The sequence below is a fragment of the Procambarus clarkii genome, chromosome 7 (genome assembly GCF_040958095.1).
Source record: "Procambarus clarkii isolate CNS0578487 chromosome 7, FALCON_Pclarkii_2.0, whole genome shotgun sequence".
NCBI classification, from domain to species: domain Eukaryota; kingdom Metazoa; phylum Arthropoda; class Malacostraca; order Decapoda; family Cambaridae; genus Procambarus; species Procambarus clarkii.
The window spans coordinates 14,988,646-14,999,205 of record NC_091156.1 but is presented as its reverse complement, the minus strand read 5'-3'; the positions used below and the strand labels follow the sequence as shown (position 1 = coordinate 14,999,205).

General features: G+C 43.9%; 1 long non-coding RNA gene across 1 annotated transcript in view; it reads right to left on the bottom strand.

The window, feature by feature from the left end:
• Positions 1-6,011: 6,011 nt before the first annotated feature.
• The window catches only part of LOC138356756 (uncharacterized), a 100,273-nt gene continuing 95,724 nt past the window's right edge, over positions 6,012-10,560 (bottom strand). The window contains exon 2 of the long non-coding RNA XR_011224636.1: positions 6,012-6,169. This is a non-coding gene — a long non-coding RNA (uncharacterized lncRNA). The remainder of the gene's footprint in view (positions 6,170-10,560) is intronic.

Sequence of the window (10,560 nt, the reverse complement as noted above, 5' to 3'; positions counted from 1 at the left end):
ATACACTGTGTAATCTTTCATATAGAATAGGGTAGCAGCACATTACTGTGTATACCTAAGCTTGTTAATAATAACAAAAAAAAAGTTAGTTTCTATCGATAGGGAGAGCGATGGTTCAAAAATCCTTCTTTAAAATATGAATATCTTTTCTATCTCACTAAGATCTAATCTCTGTGATTAAAATGCAAAATTGACTTTGTCACTGCCTTTTTGATAACGTATACAATCATAAGCTTATTTGTGAATCTCTATTAAACAGTAAATCAGAGAGCGTGTAAGGTTCCGTGTTCCATGTCCGAAGAAACAGGGAGATTTTACATAAATACAGTACATGATAGTTTAAGTAGCGAACGCATACCAACAAATAACGATTAGCATCTATAACAAAAATATTGTTCTATGGAGTTGATTTAACTTCCAACCATGTATTTTTAAATAATCTTTAACGTTTTCTGGCTAGTTATGTTAGATTTGATTAAAAATACGCATTCTACTTGTTAATATCGTTAGATTTTATTAAAAATACGCATTCTACTTGTTAACATCATAAATTAAATTTGCGATAATTTGAGCAGAGAAGTTCGACGACTGGATCACGGTGTACAGAAGGTTGATATGCCAGCAAACACTTTCCAGAGAGCAATATATCTTGGATAAGTCGCTCCACGATATTGTTGCTTGGACCATCGACTTCCTTTGATATTACATATTTACATCTTATTTTGTTATGAAATGATATTTTTTCAGAGTAAAATTATGTTTTCTCATTTTCTGCATCCAGCATCCACATTATAGTGTGTAAATATACCATATTACTTCATTGCTTACGTAATGCTAGGAAGGTTTGAGTAGCTTTGGGTCTTTAGTGGACAGAATCTCCAATAGATGGGGCGAGAGTCGCCCCATCTCTCTCGACCGGGCGGGACTCGAAACTTAAATTAAAATTGCTATATCATTGGTCTCCAACATGATTTATTTCCTTTGATGCACTCACAATAACGATTATAGCTCTGTCTTTCTGGAGGCATGTAATATTTTAGGCTTTATTAGCGTATCTTTGTTAATTACACAACATATTGGCAAGTGCGTAGGCGTCTGCACTCCATGACCGAAAAGCTACTGAACGCCACTATAAAAACATATATATCTTCACTTGAGCTTTAAATATGTCTAATGTAATGTATTTAAAATAAAGCTTATATTTCTATCTTTCTTAAGACGTGTAAAACATTTGTGTTTATTAACGAATTTACGTAAAATAAACATTCTTCTGAGAGAGTTGCTCTGTCGCTCAGTCTATACGGGGGTCGGAGCTCGGCGATTATTAAAATACATGAATCTTCATTAGAACTTTAATTATGTCTATGATAAAGTGTTTAAAATGAGCCTTATATTCCTATCTTTCTTGAGGCATATAAAAAATTTACGATTATTTACAAATTTACGTAAAATAAGCATTGTTCTGAGAGAGAGTTGCTCCGTCGATCGATCTGTCCGGAGTCGGAGCTCGGCTATTATAAAAGTACACGTATCTTCGCTTTAAATTTAAATATGCCCATGGTAAGGTATTTAGAACGAAGCTTATATATCTGTCTTTCTTGTGACATATAAAACTCTTACGTTTATTAAGGAATCTGCGTGAAATAGGCATGGTTCTGAGATGAATGCTGCGGTTTTCGAGTTTGACGAGCGATGAAAACTGCCACTTTTATACAACTACAAATATCTCCGGTTTTACTTAAAATATTTGTCTGGTAGAGGTTTTACATATAGATCGCGTTTCTGACTAATAAATAATTTTGGTTTAATCAGTTATCAAGATGTTTTCAACAATATTCTTTCAGCGTTCGTCTTTTCCAACTTGGGCGACCCTTTTGGAAGCGCGATACTTGGGTTAACCCATCCTATAGTTGGGTCTGTTTCCAACTGGGGTTCGAATATAAATGTAATCACTTTTGGATCTTTGTTTGGAGGACGGGCTGCTGTGAAGCACTTGTTCCGGAAGTGTTCGAACGTCAACAGTCGAGTCGTGTGTAAACCGTTTTTCATTCATAAACAGGGAAGGGGAGGGGGGAGGGTTGGCGGGTGTATGGAATCACTGTTGGGTCTTTGTTTGGAGGACGAGTTGATTCATGGAATTGTTTCCATGTGTGGTTGGTAACGTGTGGAGTCAGATCATTCACTGTCGACCATGCCGTTGCAGGTGCCAATTATCCTTAATTTCTAAACTTTATTAAGTAATGTTTACTGTTAGTATTCACTTGGCAGTTTACCTTGTTAATTTGCCTATATAATCATTCATCGTTTGAGAGTAAAGATTCATTTCCTTTAATTGGCCCAAAGGCATATTAATTTTAATTAATTAATTAAACACTTTCCTACTATTCGGACACAGAAACGGGACAACTATTTTTCTCTTGAATGTGAGCGCGCGACATATTTTTATGTCTGACGAACAAATAGTTCTATAATATTCAATTCTTATCCGATCGAGTTGGGGATAGTATGAAGATGTTTTCCATAAAATATACGTTTTCTCTAATAGCCACATAGCCTATTTGGGAGAACGGAATTGTCTTGTATCATCGTGGTAGGACTATTGTATTGGTGACACGCAAAGTGTAATCAACGAAGTTTCTTTATATGGTGCCGGTCTAACGCATTCTTATGTGACATTTGATAGAATGTTCTAGAAGAACATATGTATTGCGAACACATTGGTACAAAAATGAAGTGTGTACATTGAAAATTAAGGTCAGGTCAGTGAAAAGAGTATACACTTTTCAGTGTTTCCGCTCGATCGCCCGAAACGCCGAGAGCACTTTGCGCTTACTTTTTTCCTCGTTTGCCGGGAGGATGAAAGTGTTTTAGCTTTTGTAATGAACTGAGGTAATGAGGTTGTCTGACCAGGACTGGATAGTGGTACCACCTTAATCATAATATGGAGATATAATCATGTCTCATATATTTATAATAGTCTCCGTGGTGTAGTGGTAAGACACTCGACTGGCGTTCCGCGAGCGCTATGTCATGGGTTCGTATCCTGGCCGGGGAGGATTTACTGGGCGCAATTCCTTAACTGTAGCCTCTGTTTAACGCAACAGTAAAATGTGTACTTGGTTGTAACAACGATTCTTCGCGGCAGGGGATCGTATTCCAGGGACCTGCCCGAAACGCTACGCGTACTAGTGGCTCTACAAGAATGTAACAACTCTTGTATATATCTCAAAAAAAAAAAAAAAAAAAAAAAAAAATATCATGTAGAGAGGATTTATTACCCGTCTCATTGTGAAAGTAAATTCCCAGCAATGTCCTACCAAGCTGTTTCTAGATAACTCCGAATCCCACTATCTGTTATGTTTAAATACAGCCTACCCAGGCCTATGTGTGTCGGAAAAGGTGGTACGGGAAGGTGTAGCTGACCTGCTTGCAAGACGAGCGTAGTCAAGTGTGTGTGAACGGGGCGGACGACACAAGAGCTCGTTAGGTCAACCTGAGGACCCCACAACATCGGCTTAGGAGCAGGATACGGTAAGGATCTGTTAAGTGTATAATTTGTAGTTCCATTTCCATTGCCTCAAGGATAGGATGTTTGTTAGCTTCGGGAGTTAATTAATTTGCATTATTCAATTAAATATAGTGATTAAATTGTTCTCATGTGTATTTTCATATACTTTCCCTTAAATTCCCAAGTCATAGCCCCTGAGTTGCTTTGGACATTACCTGGGATCTTACGAGTATCTTTGAGACAATATATTCCACTTGTCTGGACTTAAGTAAAGTTTAAAAGGAATTTCATCCCTCCTGGAAGTATATAAATATAAAAATTTCCCTTATACTCTATACTAATTGATTGGTCTTCTCCGGAGTCAATTGGCTTAATTACCCCGAATGCAGGAGAAGTGATGACGGCGTTAATTATCTGTTATGAGTAACCTGTTCTAATACCATCCATTGCTGTATTGTAAAGTTAATTTAACATCATTGTTGATGTGACCAATGTCCCCCTGTTGACCGGCTTGAGCTTTATCTACTGCAAGGGCGGACTTGGACACTTCTCTGGGGTGTTATTTAACAATTGTTACAGCCTGATGGGTTACCAGTTAAGAGCAACCATAATGGTAAGTGTTACAGTGGTGACGTTATCTCAGAATGTTATCCTGGTAGCAGCAGTGTTTGGTGATGGTACACCAACCGTTACATCAGTTGTCTGTGGTACAGGGCCATGTTAATTTTGTACTAATTTCCTCACCTCCCTTGCCACACGTGGCAAGGGAGGTGAGGAAATCACCGTAATTTGTACATCAACAAACTGAGCATCCGTAATTTGATCAGCCGTTGAATGTACCTTATGAATCTCCTCTTCTGGGCTTAAGGAAGACATTTTCGCACTCAAACTGACAGGGATGACGTGCTTGTACTCACCTAGTTGTTCTTGCGGGGGTGGGGGGGGGGGGGGGGTGGGGGTGGGCTCTGGCTCTTTGGTCCCGCCTCTGAACAGTCAATCTACTGCTGTACAGATTTCTGAGCTTCTCAAGCTCTATCATATCTACATTTGAAACTGTGTATGGAGTCAGCCTCCACCACATCACTGCCAAATGCACTCCATTTACTAACTACTCTGACACTGAAAAAGTTCTTTCTAATGTCTCTGTGGCTCATTTGGGTACTCAGCTAACATGCAGACAAAATTAGTGGCTACTACAGAAAGGTACTTTTTGAAATAACAGACAAGAGGAGAGAGAAATTGAAATAAGTTTATTGAGGTAAAATACACACAAAGGGATGAGGTAGCTCAAGCTATTCTCACCCCGTTCAGTACATCGTGTTAATACATACATAGACACACATCACAAGCAATAAACATATTACCAAACATTCTGAGAGATAAACATATACATTTCCTCCTTTACACAAGTAGTATGGTAAGGAGAGAGAAGCTTACACTTACGTATTACGGATTACATAGGTTGAGTTAAGCCCTGGTGTTCACTTGGAGAGAAATGAATGTTGAGGTAATAAGATACAAGCAAGATACAAGTAAGCTACCAGGCTTACAAGGAAAGTAAGCCTGGTATCTTACTTTCCAGGTTGATCTACTGCTCACAAAATACTCGAAACAAAAAAGGGCAATAGCAAAGCATTCATTATCGATTATATGCTTAATTATGAACAAATCCACAAAGGCCGTGATGAGGGTTCTAACTTACGTCCAGGTTGATCCCAGACGCGGCTTAGTCGATTGCGTTACATGGTAAAATAATTTCAAGGCGCGTCTGGGATCATAATGGTAAGTGTTACATATTTCCGTCTTTCTTTCACAGAAATAACATCACATGAGACCAGAAGACATGGCAGGATGTGCAGAATACCCCCGTTGAAAAGCGGAGGTGCAACAAGTACTCTGAGAGAGAACTCTATCAACATCAGAGGCCCGAGACTGTTCAACACGCTTCCACTACACATAAGGGGCATAACTGGCAATCCCCTCACAGTGTTTAAGAGAGAACTGGATAAGCACCACCAATGGATACCTGATCAACCAGGCTGTGACTCATACGTCAGGCTGCGAGCAGCCGCGTCCAACAGCCTGGTTGATCAGTCCAGCAACCAGAAGGCCTGGTCGACGACCGGGCCGCGGGGACGCTAAGCCCCGGAAGCACCTCAAGGTAACCTCAAGGTATCATCCTGGACGTAAGTTCGAACCCTCATTACGGCCCTTGTGGATTTGGTCATTTGATGTATCACGCTATTGTGATTACTGTGAGTAATGCTTAATTATTGGTAGGTCAACGTCCCCAAAAGCCCACATCCAATGAATAGTGTCAGCTGCATGTGATGATTGATGAAGATTAAGCCACCCAAAAGGTGGCACGGGCATGAATAGCCCGTAAGTTGTGGCCCTTTTGAGCCATTACCAGTATCAATAGATGATACTGGAGATCTGTGGAGGTGCGGCTGCACCCTGCGTGACGGGAGATGTCTCCCGTGGCTGCATGTGAATGTTTGGCTAACATAAGAACGGACTTCTAGGAATCTGAAGTGGGAGTCGCTCGGAACTTGTTAGTACTATGAAGCTGGAGTAAGTTCATAGGTATACCACAAGACTAGTACCAAACCCGGGATGAGCTTCACGAGGAAAAACTAAACAAAGTTAGAGCCCCCGGCACTGGAATGGAAAAGAAACATAAGGCATGATCACCACATACAAAATTCTCAGGAAAATTAACAGTGTAGATAAGGAGAGACTTTAGCAAGGGTGGTACACGAAGATGTGCTAAGCATCCAGATAAACCACAGAAATATTAAAAATAATTTTGTCATTGGTAATGATAATGAACACAGAATGTGCTAAAACTGACAAGGTGGTGACAGACTCCACACACAGTTTCAAAAGTAAATATGACTGCTCAATAGGATGTTCGGAGGCGGGATCCTAAGAGATGTAGCTCACTCCTGCAAGTCCAACTAGATGAATATCAGGAATCAAATCCCACGTCTTTGTCTCTGACCGTCAACTAGAGGACGAGATGAAGCGAGCTGAAGCAGCTGGCAGCGGCGGATGTGTGCGATATTTGACCAACCATCCTACCTTTGGCGGTCATTCGAGCATATGCTGGATCAAAGACCAACTCATATATTTGTTTCTCGTTATACTCGGGCTTGTTGGAGCATACTAGGGCATATTTGGCAGGTAGAGAAGATCTGATTGTAGAGAGGCCGGGGGGGGGGGGGGGTCAGTTGGGCTCAGGCCCGGCTTTGTCTCTGAATACCCCTGATGACTGGGCTTAGTTCATCTCTGGGAACTAGTTCTTAGACTGGGCTTCTTAGTTCTTAGTTCCTAGTGACTGACTGACTGTTCCCCTCCCACTTCTGTGGCTGGGTTGAGCTCCAAGCCCCCTGTGGTGACTACCTCGTCCCATAGTGTACAAGTGACAGGATGAACAACCCAGCGGGTTTTCTTCCTATTGGGGAGTGTTGTACATTCTGCTATGGCGGTATGTTCACTCACAAGATGAGTGGCGCTGCCCAATAAACTCGCCCCTCGGGGCAAAATTTAAATTTTACCTCGTCCCCTGGTGTGGTTCCTTCCATTGTAACATGGAAGGAACTACACGTACGTCCTCCACGTGGGTTCGTCCCCAATCCCTGTGGAGGTCATCGGCGTAGCGTCACCACACTCGCACACATTTGCTTCCCGTTTCCCCTGCTACGTTCCAAGATTTGTTTGGTCCTGCTACAGGCCGAACTAAGTATTATGATCTTTGAACAAATCCACAAGGGCCGTGACGAGGATTCGAACATGCCGGGAGGGAACATGCCCTGCTCCCATGCAGGGAGCCGGTCGGCCGAGCGGACAGCACGCTGGACTTGTGATCCTGTGGTCCCGGGGTCGATCCCGGGCGCCGGCGAGAAACAATGGGCAGAGTTTCTTTCACCCTATGCCCCCTGTTACCTAGCAGTAAAATAGGTACCTGGGTGTTAGTCAGCTGTCACGGGCTGCTTCCCGGGGGTGGAGGCCTGGTCGAGGACCAGGCCGCGGGGACACTAAAGCCCCGAAATCATCTCAAGATAACCTCAAGATGCGTCCGGGAGCATCCCAGACGCAGACGCATGTTATGATCTTTGTCCGGACAACCATAGCTGCCCTGATGATGTGTATATCCATAGACACTTTGTTGACTGTGTGGGTTCCCAGGTTACTTGTAACCCCACTCTGACTGGCACTCGTGTAGTTTTGCAATGTGCGGTCTAGTTATCATAATCACCTGTGTTTTCTCATGCAAATGTGACCTGCCATCTTCCCCAGGTAGAAATCGCCAGCAGATTTATGACAGTTGAGTTTTGGTGGGTTCCCAGCCGTATTGGTATTATTATAAATACAGAAATAAATATATCTTTGATAGCCTCAGAATCAAACTAAATCTGTGCAAACACTCCATACAAATAAAAGGACTCAGTCTATGGAACTCACTTCTTAACGAATGAAAAAGTTGTTCGTCCTATGCCTTAGTCAAGGCATAGGATGGACAACTATGCCTTGAATAAGGCATAGTTGGTTGGTTGGTCACAATGTCGTGCACCTCCGCCGCTGCCAGCTGCTTCAGCTCGCTTCATCTTGTCTATATTATTATTATTATTATAAAGTAAAATCAAAATGTACGTAATTTCATCCTCATAGTTTCCTTACCTTAAAGTAGAACGGGCTGTGGTGAGCCCGCTGTAGACTTACCTGGCACAGGAGCGGGGCTGTAACTCTTTGACTAGGGTTACGTATTGTCCATACACGCGTAACTCATGGACGCGTGTATGGAACGCCGCCCTGCTCTTTACTGTCCAAACAGCATTGTCCCTCTCACAGTAGTGTACCGCCTTGTGAAATGTCCAGATATTCAGGACGATTGCGTGTCTTGCTCTCCTGATGTCCCTCGACAAAATCCTTAATGAATCTGATACCTTTGACATCGCTCGCCTCGTGTAGCAAGGCGAGGCATCCTATTGGCATCCTCGGTGATATTTAGCGCCTTTTGAATATCCCCGACATTGAAAAATTATCGAAAGAAGGCACCAAGACGGGGAGGCTTGGTGCCTTCTTGTGATAATTACTTTCCCCCTACTAGTGCTTCTTTAATTGTAGACTCACATGAAAGGTGAACGGCAGTATGGAGAGACCATAATTCAAGGAGGTAGAAGAGAAGGAATTATCCTTCGAAGGAACGAGCATGCATATACCGCTGAGCGAGCATGCGTATACCGCTGAGCGAGCATGCATATACCGCTGAGCGAGCATGCATATACCGCTGAGCGAGCATGCATATACGGCCGTGTGGCAGTGTGATGTAAGCCAGCCCACCACCACCACCTCTAACAATTAAACATAAACCACTCTGGCAATTCTCTTAACGACCTCACCGCCAAGGTTTACGAGTGTTTGGCTGTTTACGTCTTGGGACAACGTTAATATCTTGCTGCGCTGAAGTTCTCTCTGGTTAACAAATCCACAAGGGCCGTGACGAGGATTCGAACCTGCGTCCGGGAGCATCCCAGACACTGCCTTAATCGACTGAGCTACGACAGGGTAAAAAGAGTTGAAACCGAAGCTCTACTGAACTTACTGGATCTCGTAGCCTCTCCGTCACGGCCCTTGTGGATTTGTTCATTGGATACATCACGTTAGTGTGATTTCTGTGTGTTCTCTCTGGTTGTTGTGGCTGCTGTTGACGTACCAACACCGGATATCAACTTACGCTATGCTGTAAGCAAATGTGGTATACCAGTCCCCGTGGCCAAGTGGTAACACACTCGGCCTGGGGCCAGATTCATAAAAGCACTTACGCAAGCACTTACGAACGTGTACATCTTTCCTCAATCTTTGACGGCTTTGGTTACATTTATTAAACAGTTTACAAGCATGAAAACTTCCCAATCAACTGTTGTTATTGTTATAAACAGCCTCCTGGTGCTTCGGAGCTCATTAACTGTTTAATAATTGTAAACAAAGCCGCCAAAGATTGAGAAAAGATGTGCAGGTTCGTAAGTGTTTGCGTAAGTGCTCTCGTGAATCTGACCCAGCTGGTGTTTAGCAAGCGCTTTGGCCCCGGGGTTCGTATTCTGGCCGGGGAAGATTGACTGGGCGCCAATCCTTAACTGTAGCTTCTGTTCATCCAGGAGTTAAATAGGTACCGAGGCTCCTCAATATCCTCCCAGCAAGCGTAAGAAATATTGCTGGAACAAAAGTGGACGTTTTCAAGAGATAATTAGGCATGTTTTTTTTTTCAAGAAGTGCTGGATCAACCAGGTTGTGGTGGATGTGCGGCCTCGTTGGGCTCTCCATGCATCCAGCATGTTAGACCAAGTTATCACAAGTCAAGCTGGACACGTCCGGACCGGGCTTGTGTAGGAGAACAACTCCCAGAACACCTTCAGGTAGCAGGCGAAGGTACTGCGATTCTTCCATAGGTTACCAAACCATTCCTCTTTATAGTGTCCGTGTCTGGCCCTGTCTGTGGCCGTGTCCGTGTCTGGCCCTGTCTGTGGCCGTGTCCGTGTCTGGCCCTGTCTGTGGCCGTGTCCGTGTCTGGCCCTGTCTGTGGCCGTGTCCGTGTCTGGCCCTTTCTGTGGCCGTGTCCGTGTCTGGCCCTGTCTGTGGCCGTGTCCGTGTCTGGCCCTGTCTGTGGCCGTGTCCGTGTCTGGCCCTGTCTGTGGCCGTGTCCGTGTCTGGCCCTTTCTGTGGCCGTGTCCGTGTCTGGCCCTGTCTGTGGCCGTGTCCGTGTCTGGCCCTGTCTGTGGCCGTGTCCGTGTCTGGCCCTGTCTGTGGCTGTGTCCGTGTCTGGCCCTGTCTGTGGCCGTGTCCGTGTCCGTGCCAGGAGATAACGGCACAGACAAGTGGTGAATGAAAACAGTCAAAGTATAACAGAAAACGATAATATATAATATTTCTTATGTAGAAAAAAACGACTTGCTGGAGCAGACGACGATAACTGCCGTAGTCCGGAACACCAAGCCCCGACCGGGGGGGGGGGGGATGCAGGTGATACCTTGCCCCCCCTCCCGGGGAGA